The 17,227-nt window shown below is 41.2% G+C and overlaps 1 protein-coding gene across 2 annotated transcripts in view; it reads left to right on the forward strand.

Moving 5' to 3' along the window:
* UGT8 (UDP glycosyltransferase 8) overlaps positions 1 to 17,227 on the forward strand; it is a 199,443-nt gene that overhangs the window by 18,263 nt on the left and 163,953 nt on the right. The window contains exon 2 of one of the 2 annotated variants that reach the window (XM_073603149.1): positions 11,722 to 11,751. The exons of the other annotated variant lie outside the window; for it this stretch is intronic. The gene's annotated coding sequence lies outside the window, so the exon portion shown is untranslated. The remainder of the gene's footprint in view (positions 1 to 11,721; positions 11,752 to 17,227) is intronic. 2 annotated transcript variants of the gene reach the window in all.

Here is a 17,227-nt window from a genome sequence, read left to right on the forward strand (position 1 = left end):
ATAGCGCTGTTGTACCGCCAACGCCCCCACCGCCCCAGTGTGAAAGGGGCCGTAGTGATTAATGCATTACAAGCAGCTGATTGATGCACTTTCAGGATTCTTTTGAGAAAAGTTGCAGTGTTTGTATTCCTTTAGAAGTGATCATCCCTAAAGGGTATCTCAGTAACAAAAAAAAGATTTTTGTTGCAGAGGATGCCTAAAACCTGGCATGTATCTTAGTTCACACAAACAAGAAATTGTATTTCTGGGGTCTGAACGCCACATGCAAAGCAAAACCAGAGAAATTCCAAGCTCAATTTACCGACCAGCCTGCAACCAACTGAATTGTCCTGTCTAACAATATGCATTAAAAACAGGGTTTTTGTTTGCACACATTTGCAAATACAGGGCAGTAGCCATTTGTTTGTACTGAAGGTATACTGAATGCATCCAGGTTGCTATATTGCATTGAATTTATAAAAAAAATTATGAGGATTTTAAATGGTAACATGCAATTACAACATGGCTTCTGTAGCAATTGTATATGCTATATTATTTTTTATTTTTTTATTTGGTATATTTTTTTCCACAAAAGTGGAGTTACTCTTTAAATATCCCTCCATAAACCCTTTCTTTCACACATCCTAAGGTTTCTAAAATGCTCACTGATTTCATTTGCAGTGACAATGTGATCCTATGATTTAAGCTATGTGTGCAAATGTAGGCTGGTCATAAACTGCTCAATAAAAATAAGAGGAGCTTAGAATCTGTTGGAAAGTGTCCCTACAAGTGGTCCTTATCTTTAAGGAGGTCCAGGCTCCTTCAGAAAAAATTAAAAGTCAGCAGCTACAAATACTGCAGCTGCTGACTTTTAATATTAGGACACTTAAATGTTCAGGAATCCAGTGATGTTGGCACCCCAGCCGATTATTCCATTGGCTCTCGGGTGCTGCCATTGCTTGTAAGGGAAACCAGCAGTGAAGTGTTCAGAAATAACTCATCTGTAGAACTTTTTGTACCAACTATTCAAAGAACATTTTAAGGCACACTGAGGGGAATTTACTAAGACTGGAGGAGACAGAACAACTCTGCTTCTAACTTTCATTTTCAAAGCTTAATAGCTTGCCCACTGGGCACCTATACCCCCTTCCTAACCAGACCAATTTTCAGCTTTCAGTGCCCTCACAATTTGAATGACAATTACTCAGACATGCAATATTGTACCCATATGAAATTTTTGGCCTTTTTTATTACACAAATAAAGCTATCTTTTGGTGGTAATTAAAGCGGAGTTCCAGCAGTTTAGCTGCTGACTTTTAATAAACAGACACTTACCTGTTCCACGGTCCAGCGATGCGGCCGCACTGAGCCTCGCTTCTCTCCCTCTCCTCTCCTCAGCGCCTCCATTGAAACTGTGGACACCCGTCCGTGACAGCTTGCGGCTTCACGGCTGGGCGTGCACTGTGCATGCGCAAGTCGCGCTGCGCTCTCCCAGTGGACAGGCAATCTCCTGGGACCTGTGATGTGTCCCAGAAGATTGCCGAAAGGCAGGGGCCTCCTAGGGGGAGAGGACGAGTCGCCTAGGGGGCCCGTAGGCGGAAGGAGGAAGTGGGACAGGAAGTCCCTCTCTAAAGTAGTCACCCACTCCTCCCCAAAAAAATGTCATGCCAAATGTGGCATGTAAGGGGGCGAGGAGTGCTTAAAGTGGAAGTTCCACTTTTGGGTGGAACTCTGCTTTATTCACCACTGGGTTTTTATAAATTTTGAAAAAAAAAGCATTTTTCTTCATTTCTGTTATAAAATGTTGTAAATTCGTATTTCTTCTTCATAAATTTTGGGCAAAATGTATACTGCTACATATCTTTGGTAAAAATAACCAAAATCAGTGTATATCATTTGTGAAAGTTAGAGTCTACAAGCTATGGTGCAAATCTCTGAAAATTGATCACACCTGATGTACTGAGGGCCAATCTCACTTTTTGAGACACTAAGCCCCATACACACGATCCGAAAATCAGACTAAAAATACAGCAGCGATCGTACGATAATCGGATCGTAAGTACAGAGCTTTCGAGAGCCGAACATGACAGTTCATCTGATATTAACCGATCGGACAAGCACGGAAATTTTTCTCGTATGATACCAGATCGTACTATTTTGGTTTAATCAGTACAGTTGTCATTCGAAAATACAATAGAAATAGACGACAACACACGACATCACTTCTGATTTTTTATTCTGACGTACGAGAATATTCGTAACTTTAGTAAACTCTTCATGTTCGATATGCAACTAGCATGCAAAAAAAAGCGGACAATCTGTCATCTGATTTTGAGATCGTGTGTACGAGGCTTAACAAGCCAGGACAGTATAAATACGCCCTAAATGACCCCTTTTTGGAAAGTAGACATTCCAAGGTATTTAGTAAGAGGCATGGTAGGTTTTGTGAAGTTGTAATTTTTTCTCACAATTCTTTGCAAAATGAAGATTCTTTTTTTTTTTTCACAAAATTGTCACATTAACAGGTTATTTCTCTTACATGGCATATGCATACTTGCAATTACACCCCAAAACACATTCTACTACTCGTCCTGGGTATGGTGATACCACATGTGTGAGACTTTTTCCCAGTCTAGCCACATTCAGAGGCCCAACATGCAGGGAGCACCATCAGGTGTTCTAGGGACATAAATTACACATCTAATTTCCTGACTACCTATTACACTTTTGTGAGCCACTGTAGGGCACTGATGGGCACTGTAGTGGCACGGATGAGCACTGATGTTATATGAATGAGGCACGGATGAGCACTGATGTGGCATGGATGTGGCACAGATGAGCACTGATGAGGCATGGATGAGGCACGAATGAGCACTGATGTGGCACGGATGAGGCATAGATGAGCACTGATGTGGCACAGATGAGGCATTATTAAGTACTGATGTGTCACAGATGAGGCATGGATAAGCACTGATGTGGCTTGGATGTGGCACAGATGAACACTGGTGTGGCACGGATGAGCACTGATGTGGCATGGATAATCACTGATGTGGCACAGATGAAACTGATGTGGCATGAATAAGGACTGCTGTGGCATGGATGTGGCACAGATGAGCACTGATGTGGCATAGGTGTGGCACAGATGAGCACTGATGTGGCATGGATGAGCACTGATGTGGCATGGATGAGGCACAGATGAGCAGCGATGTGGCATGGATGACCACTGATGTGGCATGGATGAGCTCTGATGTGGCATGGATATAGCACGGATGAGTAGTGATGTGGCATGGGTTGGCACGGATGAGTACTGATGTGGCATGGATGAGGCACAGATGAGCACTGATGTGGTATGGATGAGGCACGGGTAAGCACTGATGTGGCACGGATAAGCACTGATATGGCATGGATGAGCACTGATATGGCATGGATGTGGCACGGATGAGCACTGATTTGGCATGGATGAGGCATGGATGGGCACGGATGAGGCATGGATGTGGAACGGATGAGTACTGATGAGGCACGGATGAGCATTGATGTGGAACGAATGGGCACGGATGAGCACTAATGTGGCATTGATGAGGCATGAATGGGCACTGATGAGCAGTGATGTGGCACAGATATGGAATGGATGAGGTATGGATGAGCACGAATGAGGCATGGATGGGCGTGAATGAGCATGGATGAGGCATAGATGAGGTATGGATGGGAAAGGATGACGCATGGGTGGGTACGGATGGGCATGGATGAGGCACGGATGAGGCATGGATGAGCTATGGATGGGCATGGATGAGGCATGGATGAGCATGAATGAGGCATGGATGAGCCATGGATGAGCATGAATGAAGAATGGATGAGCATGAATGAGGCATGAATGAGCATGAATGATGCATGGATGAGCATGAATGAAACATGAATGGGCACAGATCAGTGCCATGGGCACTTCAGATCCAGCCCACGCGTGCTACTGCACTGACTCCCTCCTTACATACTGTACTGATGGATAACATCCTAACGAGTATGCTTATAGTAAAATAGGCCTGAAACCAGAACAGGGTAATTAGGACATAAACTATTATAGTACACTTACTGGACCTGTGATAACACCTTTTTGCTGAATTACTAACAATATCGTAACTCTTTTCTGTTGCAATATTCATATATTTCAGCAGCTGTAGAAACAGCAGCAACTGGCAGGAGGTGCTACTGCTGCCACCTTAATGCCTGTTTTTTTTTTCTTGCTTTCATTTTTTATTGCCCAATGGCACATTCACATTCAGGGATGAGCCGATTGCTGCGGTGCAGCTTCACTGAACTCAATGGGCGAGTTTGACAGGTGGTACCACAGCCGTGGAGCAAAGCATCGTGGTCACAGCATGTGCACAGCCATGTCTGGCTGTATTTCTACAATTCAAGTTGTTGGCCGGATTGTGAGCCTCAGCTCACCTGCTTGTTTCTACTGCCCCCCAGATGCCTGTCTGAAACAACCCTATGAGTTGTTCACATCATGTCAGTTGAGCTGCCTTTTTAGGCCTCATGCACACTGGACATTTTTACAGCTCCTGTTTTTGGCTTCAGGCGTTTTTTTACGCAGCCAGTAAACTTCCCAGCATGTTATCCTATGTGTTCATGCACACATAGGCTTTTATCAGCGTTTTTTGGCTGGGGCCAGAACTAGTGGGTTTGAAGGGGATTTTTTCAGCTGTTTTGTGGGGGGTATAGTTTTGCTAATAAAACGCAAATGTTAAAAAACGCTGATGCAGAAACGCTGCAAAACTCATGTTTTTAACATGGCATTCTACAACTAAAGCTACTGGTGTTTTTACAAAGTCCAGTGTGCATGAGGCCACTGCATATGTATAGTTTAAAAGGGCATGTAGCAAACAATTGTTTCATTTGTTTCATGCAGCAAATTACTTTGTATAGTGAGTTTCTGTGTAGTCAGTAGCGTGCAAATCCACTCCAAGAAGCTGCTGCATCAAGGTGTGCATGAATACCTCCCAACTTCTCCCATATCCAATCTTGCTAGGTCACCAGGAGGAGGACACCAATTACAAGGCCTGGGAGCAAGCCTGTCAAAGCATTAAAAAAAAGCAGTGCAAGGCATTCTATTTATATAAAATAAAAAAAAGTCACGAGTTGTCACCTAGATCACTCTGCAGCAAATTCCTTCTAGAGTTCATCTCTTGGCCTAGCCAACATTACTTATCTACACTTAGTGGTGCAAGAACTACTTTTTGAACAAATATAATTTAGCAATATAATGTTCATGCAGGCTTTTAAACTTGTATACTGTATAGGTACACTTTAAAGACCCAGTTAGATAAGATTTCCTCAATCTCCATTGGAGCTTCCCAGACATCCCAACATGCAAAAACTCATTTCAAGGAGGTGGGCGTGGCTTAAGCCTTGCTACATATTGGGTGTGGCTTAAATGGTGTGGTTTAATAGAGTCTGAGATGACTTACATAGTGCAGATTGTAATATTGTTAAATAGGGAATACACAGTGCGGAGTGTGTGGCAGTGGGGGGTATGTGCATGTGAGGAGTGTGGAGTGCACAGCAGTGAGTGTATGTGCAGGATGGTGTCAGCAGGGCAGTGGACGGTGTCAGTACTTTATTTGTACTATTTTTTTTTTACAATTGTATTTTTTAAATTATTTTTTACAATTTACTTTTTTATTTTTTGTTTTTTACAACGATTAGGGGTGGGGGTGGGGGGGGGGGTAGTGGACAGTGTCTGTGGAGCAGTGTGTCAGTAGTTTTTTGTTTTTTTAAATATTTTTTTCACAGTGCTTCTGGGGAAGGGGTGGAGAGTATGTGGCGGTGATGGTGTAAGTGGGGCAGTGGATGGTGTAAGTAGTTTTTATTTTTACATATTGTTTTTTACAATTTTTTTTTTTTAATTCACAATGCTTTTTGGGGGGAGGGGGTTGGGGCAGTGGACAGTGTTGGTAGGGCAGGGGAATGCTGTCAGTAGTTTTTATTTTATATATTTTTTTATAATTACATTTTTTTATCATTTTAGTTTCTAATTTCATTTTTTAAAAATATTTTTTGCTTTTTTTTTTTGGGGGGGGGGGGGGACTTTGGTGAGATCTCCTCTTTGAGATAGGAAAAGGGACTGAGGACAGAAATTCCCCAGTCCCTTTCTCAGCATTGAAGATGAATGGACAGAAGACAGAGGCTCCTGTCCATTCATAAACTGAGCAGAGTAAACACACAGGTTTCACAGGACACAGGAGTGATCTCGCTCACTGTGTCCAATTCAGAAAATGACCGTCCCTTCCTCTGCTCGCCATCCTGACAGATCCCCACTGCTGGCTGGAGAGGTGAGAAGCCGGCTGTGGGAGACGAGGGAGGAGGACAGGGAGCCGGAGAAGAAGGGGGTGGGGTGAAGGACACAGAGGGTGGCTGGAGGAGGAGGATACAGGGAACAGTCGGGGATGATCGGTGCAGCAGGAGGGACATCTGTGGTCACCAATCTCCCTGTATAGCTTTTTAGCCGACAGCCGCGGGAGGGAAAGAAGGAGAAGCAGCTGTCAGCTATACAGGGGGAATCAGTCTTCACAGCTGTCCTTCCTGCTGCACCGATCATCCCCAGCTGTGAACCAGGGGACCATCCATGATCAGCCCCACAGCCGGGATATTGGGCAGCACTTGTGGGTGTCCGGGAGCCTCCCCCGAAATGCGAGAGGCTCCTGCACCTCACGGGAGACTTGAGATGTCTGATTTCCACAATTACCAGGTTTTGGAGGTTTAGACCTTATGTAGCAGTGTTTGGGCCTAGTGTCTGGTTACTAGACCCAAACACTGAATCGGATTGAAACATCTGGTATTTTTTGGTCACTGGCAGAAAAAGGAGCAGTGTGGGGTAGTACTTTGAAGTGCAACTGGGTTATGAGTTTGGCTTTAAACGCAAGACAATGAAATAAACTTTGTAAATTATGCTCTTTACTTCTTTTTTTTTTGTGTTACTCAGGCTTATTAACAAATCTAATGTACAGTGTAGGAAATTCACAAAACACAGTACATTTGAATACTCATTGAGAAATTCAGTTGTTTAATGATCTGACTACTGTACTGTATACTAAAAGCTGATTAATAATTATGAGTTATTTCACATTGCAAAACCATCATTGATCTTTGTCCTACCTTCAAACCCTAATTTTGTTAAACCATGAATATTGAAATCTGACATTTGCTATAGGGATTACCTACATATTTTCCTCAGTCTACAGTTGTATGTGACATTTTGATGGACACATCTTCCAATGAGCCCGATTTAGGTCAGAAGCTATAAAATACTGGTACCTGCTCTAGTTTACTAACTGGTTTATTGATTGCAATTCATGTACAGCAGAGCTCTGACCAGTAGAGGGATTAGCCGCACTAGCAGCCAATCAGTTGTGCTGCAGTGCTCATTTGCTAATAGGGAACATGCTGACAGGAGGAGAAAGTAGAGTGACAAACATGAGCTCATTGGTCTATTCTTTTCCTTCAGTAGTCAAATACAGGCTGAGTTAAGAGACAAAATGTAGTTGTGTAGTAGAGAAAAGTTAGGCACAAGTGACCTACTTGGTCCTCACCTTGTTAACTTGTTTAACACCTTCTTGCCCTCGTTATAGCCGAACGGCGGCCACAGCGAGGCTCGCCAGCTCTGGGAGAAGGTCCATGCAGCCTCATCAGTGAAGAAGAAAAATTACATTTTTTTTTGTTTTGTTTGCACAATTGCAAAAACGGAAACTAGTTTTCGGTATTTTTTTATTTGTTTAGAAAAAAAATTAAAAACAGTGGTGATAAAATATCACCAAAAAAAAAGGGCTATCTGTCTCAAAAAAATTATGAAAATTTCATTTGGATATAGTGTTGCATGACTGCACAATTGTCATTCAAAGTGTGACAGCACTGAAATATTAAAATTGGCCTGGGCAGTAAGAGGGTGAAAGTGGTTCATTTTCTTAAAAAAGGAAATCTTTTGCACCCCCCCCCCCCTCCATGTCTATAAATATTGCAATGCTTCCTAAACCTAAAAAAGACCCTTCCGATATCACCGACTACCGCCTTATCTCTTTACTTAAATTACTAGTGAAAACTGAAAACTTGTCCCAAATGCTTTCTCTCTACCCTAATCCATAGTATTCAGGTTGGGTTCACTCCTTCCCCTCAGGCCAGTGATAATGTTAGCAAGTCACCCACCTGATCCATCTAATGAATCACAGGCATATCCCTGGTGTTTTTTCTACCACTGAACATATTTAAAGATTGTGATACAGTAATGCGGGACTACTTGCACTCTGTCCTGAACTGTTGGTCGTTTGGTCCAGTTTTTTGTACCTGAATCTCGATTTTTTTTTCAATCCTCTACATCCTTGTAATGTACGCTGGCTCTTCTTCTGAGGAGATTAGGGTGTTTTGAGGAACTCACAATGGCTGCTTCTTTCTCCTATCCTTTTTATACTAGCTAAAGAACCTGGAGCTCGCTGGCCTTCGCTTTAAAACCAGTTTAAATGTGAACAACATGCTTTTGACTATTCCTCAATATTTTATGTCCCTTCCCTCTGTTTTCCAACTCTTAAGACATTTTTCCACTATCTCTGCTTTGTGCAATAATCATTCAAAATTAGTGGCTTTAAACATAAATTTTCATCCAGACAAGGTTGGTCTGTTAAAGCTTGGTTTCCCATCCCAATGGGCTTTAAAACCCCTGGACTACCTGGGAGTAAAATTCATGGGCACGTATAATTTTCCCTTATTATTTTAAAAACGAAAAAATATGCTAGAGGTTTTTCATCCATTTAGTCCAAATAACTTTATAGCTTTTATATGTATTACGCACATTGCCAGTACCCGTCCAGTCCCTCACACTTATGGCTATGCAAAATAGTGGTATGCCATACATCTGAGGTCAAAACACCCCCACATACTGTATCAAGGAAAACTATGTTCATCTACAAACAAGATAGAAGTTTGTTTGTCCCATGAAGCCTATATTTTAGCTTTCCACGTGACTAAACACCCGCTACTGGAAGTCTTAAACTCTTTTTCAGTTATGGTTAATTCTCTCCCCTGGATTTTCTATCTTCTTCATCCCCACTACCTTAGCCCTATTATGCGACACACCTTACGAGTTTGGGGCCCCCCTCAAGTTTTCCAGCGCCCTAATCACCATTCATCTCCCTTTATCCACTTTGTTGGAAAATCCTATGTTTTTGTCTGCCCTGGAAAACCTCATTACACTCCAATGATAGTTTGACAATGTTTTCATTACTGTACACCATTTAATTTGTTTTTTTTTTTAATTCAACCTGGGACAATGTTCTCCTTTCTAATGTACATTAATTTTTTTTACAAAAATAGTAAAAATGGAAATGTTAGGGCAGCTTGTTCTGCTATATGGCAAGGCTGTGTAAAATTCTGGAATAAAAGGGCAGAATTACAAATTATTTGACATTCTTTGTCAACTACCCCTATATGTATTGAGTGTATTTATCGATTTACCAGCCATTTAGCTTCATTGTGCGTTGTGCATCATTATTTCCTGGTATCATGTTTTGTGGGGGTTTTCTTGGCTTGTCTAAGCTGTCGCTGCCCAACATTGTTATCAAAGATCTTTGACTCAAGCATGTGTCAACATTTTACTACTTTGACTTTGTACTGTTCTATTGATTTTGCCTCAGCATTTATATTACCCTGTAAAAACAGCATGGCATTAAAGGACGTGATAACAGCTTGCCAAGTCAAGAAACTTTGAATAATGCAATTAATAAATAGTGATGGTCAGTGCTAAAAGAATACTAGCTATTGGTCTAGAACACCACAAGAAAGAAAACACATTTTTTTTATTGAGAGATTTTTGCATTATGATCATCCTGAGAAACTGTCAGTCAAAAAATTACTATGAGGCATATGCTGTATAGTACAAGATTGATTTACAATTTTCTCTCAGTGTTGCATAAAGTGGTATTGTGCCAATATAAAACAAGCTTGTGTCCGCATCCTAATTGTGTATATGGATTAAATGCACAACTGAAGAGTAATAAAAGTGGTAAATCTATAGGAATGTGTTTTCAATATTCAACAGATATCTTTAGAAGAAAGAAAATGAAGTGCGCATGCAGACTTTCTGACTTCCTGACTGGGCTCTGAGCACTTGGAGCTTGCAGTATTAAGCTATTAGTAAGCAGTCCGGGGAGATCTAGTGTGCCAGGCAGGAGTAGGACTGATCTATGAAGGGAACATACAGCACAGAACAGCCAGTACTGTGAAAAAGAAGGCTGCAGAGGGTACATAACAACAGTCCCCCAAGATGGTGCCAAATCTAAAGCGGGAGGCAACATTTCCTCCGGAAGCCTTATCACAATGTGACTGGGCCTTCTCTTCAAAACTCCAAGATGCTCTCTGACCTGTCAGGAGCAAGGAGAACTATCACCTTTTTGGAAACCTCTCCAAACACCTGAAAAGGGACGTAGGTATACTCTAATGCCCTGTACACACGGTCGGATTTTCTGGCGGAAAATGTGTGATAGGACCTTGTTGTCGGAAATTCCGACCGTGTGTGGGCTATATCACACATTTTCCATCGGAATTTCCGACACACAAAGTTTGAGAGCTTGCTATAAAATTTTCCGACAACAAAATCCGTTGTCGGAAATTCCAATCGTGTGTACACAAATCCGACGCACAAAGTGCCACGCATGCTCAGAATAAATTAAGAGATGAAAACTATTGGCTACTGCCCCGTTTATAGTCCCGACGTACGTGTTTTAAGTCACCACGTTCAGAACGATCGGATTTTCTGACAACTTTGTGTAACCGTGTGTATGCAAGACAAGTTTGAGCCAACATCCGTCGGAATAAATCCATGGATTTTGTTGTCGGAATGTCCGATCAATGTCCAACCGTGTGTACAGGGCATTACACCTGTATACCATTTTTGGCTTATCTTCACCTAATAAGGTCACTCTGTTATACTTAGCTTGCCAAAATTTCATGTTTATTCATGTTATCAAGACAGTACAAAAGTATTTCTCCAATGAACGGAGAAAGGAATACACCACTTTTGAACTGAACTATAGCATTTTATAATTCTTTATTTCTCCTTTATATATTTAATGCGCTGGGTCGAGTCCATGTTGGTCATTTGTTTCCCAACCTTTTGTATACTATGGCGTTATAGATGATACAAACTGTCTGTCTTTGGTTCTCAGAGGGATTAATCTTTCTCTAAAATTACCCCACCTATACTAACTTTTTATAGAATATTAGTTATGGACTTTCCTTGCCATCATTTGGTCAACAACGTGAAGCAAATTGTTTTTCTCTTCCTTCTGCTCAAATCACTACATTTAAAAGATTTTGAAGTGTTATATAGGTTATCACCCATTTTAGGAGGAATACCCTCTCTCTTTCACCCACAGTTCCATATATATTTTATATCTATCCTCTGGTCAGGTCAATTGCTCCTACAAAGTAAGTCTGAGTGATTCCACATGCCACTTTGATCTTGTTTCCATTGGTGAAATGGTAACAACTTCACATTCACAACTTCAGAATTTGGACCCTGTGTCCATGAACCTGATTTATTTTATCTGGTCTAGTTATGCCACCTGGGGATTATGTATTTGTTTACATATATTCAGAGTTCTAACCCTTACCTTCTCTTTCACTGTCTTCTCTCTACTTACTTGTTTTTTTTTCTCCTTTTCCTTGCAAATACACACCAACTGGTGATTGGCATCCAAGCGGAAATCAGTTCTATGTGAGTCCAAAAAGGTAACACTTGTCTCTTGGTATTACAAGCCACAGGGGGATATAGTAGACATATAGTAGACATCACATCAAATACTTTTGTGTTCAAGTTTAGAAACAGTAACCGATAATGTCTAGGGTTTTAATTCTCCCCCCAAATGGACAAAAGGCTTCCAAACTTACCATGCATTAGACATTGTTATCCTCTTATTGCAGGAGACCCACTTCTCTTGCTCCTCAGCCCCAAAATACAGTATCTTAATGGTAAATACCCAACACATTTCATTGTGAATGGCACCCAGAAGAAGAGGGGGTGTTGCAGTGTGCTGTTCTAAAAGAGTCTCTTTCTCTTTAGGCTTCATGTACACTGGACGTTTTAAAACCTCTTCTGAACGTTGTAACCTGACAGCTAGTAACCAACATTAAAAACCGCCTGTTTAGCCACATTTACAAGCCCAGTTTAGGGGCATAAATGAACGTTTTCGCTCTCTCTCGCTCTTATTACACTTATCTCTTATTATGCCCCAATGTAGGTCAGATGACTTTTTTCACAACATGATTCACGTTCTGTTGTCACATATGATGGGGCTTATCATTGTGGGAGGGGACAGCAATATTCTGCTAAATCACATTTTTGACAATTCAAGCCCTCATAAGGGAATCATGAAACACCCCTTAAAACAAAGTCTTAAAATAGCAAAATTATTTTACCATTATGACTTAATAGACATTTGGAGGAAATGAAATCCCATGAAAAGAGATTATATGTTTTATTTTCATGTATTAACCATATTCTTACATTCTCCCCATTACTCCCGTTTGTTACAGCAGCCAAGATTCTAACATTATCGTGGTCAGATCACTCTCTTGTGCAGATATATATCTTAGACTTATGGTCTAAACCTCAGGTTAATACATGGCTTTTAACCACTTCCTGTCCAGCCTATAGCAAAATGACGGTCCTGGGAGGACTTTCCTTGTTCCCCAGTGGACGTCATATAATGTGCTCCCAGAATGTGTCCTGCGTGTGGCCGCACTACGGGTGGGATATTTTACCAGCTGTGTCCGCCAGACACCGCCATTGGCAGATCACTGTACTGGCCTACTGCCAGAACCATGTGATCGCTGTGACCAATCACAGCAGATCACATGACGGTTATAAACAATGGATGGCTTCCTTTCATGCCATCCATTGTGTAAAATTGTGTTGCTAGCTGTGACTGGTCACAGTGATCACATGATACAAGGCCAACCACAGCCCATCAGTACCATGTGATTAGCTGTGGCCAATCACAGCTATTCACAGCAATATTCATTGAATGAATTTGTTTCATTCTGTAAAAATGGTTGCTTATGCCAATGAAATTCATTAGTATAAGCATTTATAATGTGTAAAAAAAAAATCCTGATCACTTCCCCTGAGTAGTACAATGTTACTATGGGGACACTGTATTGCTCTGGTCACAGTGTGTTTAAAAAAAAAAAATCGTAAAAAAAAAAAAAAAAAAAAAAATTATTATTATTTTTTTTTTTTTTTTACATTCAAATCATCAGTCGGTGTCCCTGATCACTGCAACTCCAGTTATATGATAACGCTGTACTGCACAGGTGACAGCATGTCAAAATTTTTTTGAAAATGTCTTAATTTTCCAAAAATTGTGACAAAAATTTACAACTTCAAAAAACTCACCATGCTGTCTACTTTCCAAAAACATGGTCATTTGGGGAATATTTGTACTGACCTAGTGTTTTCAGGCCTCAATAAATGAGATCAGGATTGATCGATTTTCAGATATATACCATAGTTTATGGACTATAACTTTCTTACAGACTAAATAACAAAACACCGATTTGAGTTTATTATCACCAAAGAAATGTAGCAGAATACATTTTGGCCTAAATTTATGAGGAAAGATTATTTATTTGCAAAATTGTATAACAGAATGAAGAAAAATATGTTTTGTTTAACAATTTTCTGTCTTTTTTAGTTTATTTAGCAAAAAAATAAAAACCCAGCTGTGATTAAACATCACCAAAAGAATGCTCTATTTGTGTGAAACAAAATGATAAAAATGTCTTATGGGTACAGTGTTGCATGCCTGTGTAATTAAAGAACGGGAACATACTCCTTTCTCCTGCAGGAACAAAGAAGTAACCCCATAAGGACTAAGTTTTGTAAAATTACAATCAAGGCATTTAAATTGATCAAAAATTGCGTGCACAATTAAAAAAGAAAAACTAAGCCGATGACATGTTTTTTGAAACTGCATCCCAAAAAAGATTATTATTTTTAGTACAGGCAACTGAAGTTATATTCAAATCTTGTCTTTTTCTTGTTAATCTTGGCCCTGTTTTGTACACATTGGATCTTTAACTTGATTTGCTGCCTCATTAACCCAATAGAGGGTTATAATATTATAAGGGAGCACTACACTGACCATCATTGGAAAGGGGCACTGCACTGACCACCAATGTAAACAGGCATTACACTGACCATCAATGTAAAGGGGCACTACACTGACCATCAATGTAAAGGGGCACTACACCGACCACCAATGTAAACGGGCACTACACTGACCACCAATGTAGAGGGGCACTATACTGACCACCAATGTAAAGGGGTACTACACTGACCATCAATGTAAAGGGGCACTACACTGACCATCAATGTAAAGGGGCACTACACCGACCACCAATGTAAACGGGCACTACACTGACCATCAATGTAAAGGGGCACTACACTGACCATCAATGTAAAGGGGCACTACACCGACCACCAATGTAAACGGGCACTACACTGACCACCAATGTAGAGGGGCACTATACTGACCACCAATGTAAAGGGGCACTACACTGACAATCAATGTAAAGGGGCACTACACTGACCACCAATGTAAAGGGGCACTACACTGACCACCAATGTAAAGGGGCACTACACTGACCACCAATGTAGAGGGGCACTATACTGACCACCAATGTAAAGGGGCACTACACTGACCACCAATGTAAACGGGCACTACACTGACCACCAATGTAGAGGGGCACTATACTGACCACCAATGTAAAGGGGCACTACACTGACAATCAATGTAAAGGGGCACTACACTGACCACCAATGTAAAAGAGCACTACACCGACCACCAATGTAAGGGGGTACTAGACTTTCCACTTATGTAAGGTTGCATTTTACACCTACCTGTTATGTAAGGGAACATTTCACTTCCCATGAATGTAAGGAGGCGTTTTTTTACTGACCACCAATGTAAAGGGCATTTCTCCACCAACAACCAATGTAAGGAGGCATTTTTCCACCGCTCACCAATGTAAGGAGACATTTCCTAACTGACCACCAGTGTAAGGAGGCATTTTTTCATTGACAACCATTGTAAAGGGTCATTTCTTTACTGACCACCAGTGTAAGGAACATTATATTGTTCACTGTTTGGATATATTTTATGCTCATCAGTATTATTATTATTTGTTTAATTTCACTATTACTGCAAATAATTTTGTTGTATAAAGCAGATCTTGATTTCACATAAATAAAATATGCCACATTCCACGTTGCTTTATTTTTTCTTATAACTCAACTTACTGCTTATGCTAATGTATTCTGTAGATATAGTAATTATTAACAAGAGTTTCATGAGACATGAAAGGTATTTCAAGGGTTCCTCTGTGGTATAAAGGTTGGAAAAGGCTGAACTAGAGTAACACTAGAGTAAATGTGTGTAGAGTTCATGCTTCGCTGGTATTTTCTCACAGTTTCAATCAGGTCACAATTATAAGAGTCAAAGAATATTGGCTGGAAAAGGTGGCATACCTAATTATTTGTTGATTTCAAATGTATTTTAAATGTAAAGTAAAGCAAGCTACATTTACATGTAAATATGTTACTACTAAAATAATACTGTGATAAAGAAGGGACAGAAGATCTTATCCACCTTAAAGAAAGAAGATTTTCAGGTTAGTGTGTTGTTATGTATCAGGGAAATAATTGTACAATGGAACCTCGGATTACGAGCATAATCCGTTCCAGGAGTATGCTCGTAATCCAATATACTCGCTTATCAAATCGAGTTTTCCCATTGAAGTCAATGGAAATGAAAACAATTAGTTCCGCTTTAACTTCAATGGGATGCAATACCGCATGCGGCCAGAGGCGGGGGCGCCGGAGAGCCTTGGAAACTACCGAAAAGGCCCGAGCACACTTCGGCTGACCTCGGCAAACTTCAGAAAGACTCCGTTCAAGAGCCTTTCCGAGGTTTGCCGAGGTCAGCCGAACTGTCCTCTGGCCTTTCCGTGCATATCCGAATGCCAAAGATTGGCGCTGTTCAGCTCCGGCGCCCCCCACCTCAGGCCAAAAGCGGTACTGCACACCGCTTTTGGCCTGAATCCTGCTTGTTTTGAGAGACAACACTCGCAAACCGAGTTAGGGTTTTTAGAAATACAGTGCTCGTTTTGCAAAACGCTTGTTAACCGCGTTACTCGCAAACCGAGGTTCCACTGTATACATTTATCTTTTTATATAAATTTGTGGGAAGGGCATTATAAAGAATCTAGACTTCCCCTGTCTCTTTGGGACACTGCACTAATGATGACCTCACACTAAAATGGTTATAAAGCCTAAACATTTTTTACCTTAAAGTGGTTGTAAAGTCATACTTTTTTATCTTAATTCTGTGTGCAGCTCCCCCTCCAGCCCCCCAATACTTACCTGAGCCCGATCTTCCTGCAGCATTGTTGTAGGATTGTCTCGGCTGCCCGGGACTCCCCTCCTCATTGACTGAGACAGCAGCGCGGTGCCATTGGTTCCTGCTGCTGTCACTCAAAGTCAGTCAACCAATGGGGAGAGAAAGGGGGCGGGGCCGGGCCATGGCTCATTGTCTGAATGGACACAGGGAGCTGTGACTCGGCTCGGGTGCCCCCATAGCAAGCCACTTGCTGTGGGGGCACTCAACAGCAGGGAGGGGCCAGGAGCACCAAAGAGGGACCCGAGAAGAGGAGGATCTAGACTGCTTTGTGCAAAACCCCTACACAGGGTGCAAAAAAATGGAAAGATTTTCCCAGGGGGTTTTTTAGGCAGCAAAAAGTTTGTAAGAGGGTAATTTTGTAAAAATCTTTTATTAGGTCAGGAAAAAAATTATAGATTCAGATATACAATAAATTAATTTTAAAATACAAGCTCTGGTTTTCGACACAAACAACAACATAAAACATCACTTATGGCAAAAAACACCCCAAGGAAAACATGAGGTATTCAGTAGGGTACAAATATCAGCCAGTCTGGTGTGTTCAAAATGCTGCACTTACTTGGTACCCCATCCTTCTTGTATATGTTAGCAGCATTCCAGAGATCACCTCAAGATCATCTGGGAGCTGCAAGTATATATGGTATCTACGTTAATTGCCCATTGCTTGCAGGTGCTAAACCCCTCCCCATCCCCCCTGCTGCCAGTCCCCGCCACCGTGTTTACGGCATCCGCGTGGTCCCCTCGGC

The sequence above is a fragment of the Aquarana catesbeiana genome, linkage group LG01 (genome assembly GCF_042186555.1).
Source record: "Aquarana catesbeiana isolate 2022-GZ linkage group LG01, ASM4218655v1, whole genome shotgun sequence".
Taxonomy (NCBI): domain Eukaryota; kingdom Metazoa; phylum Chordata; class Amphibia; order Anura; family Ranidae; genus Aquarana; species Aquarana catesbeiana.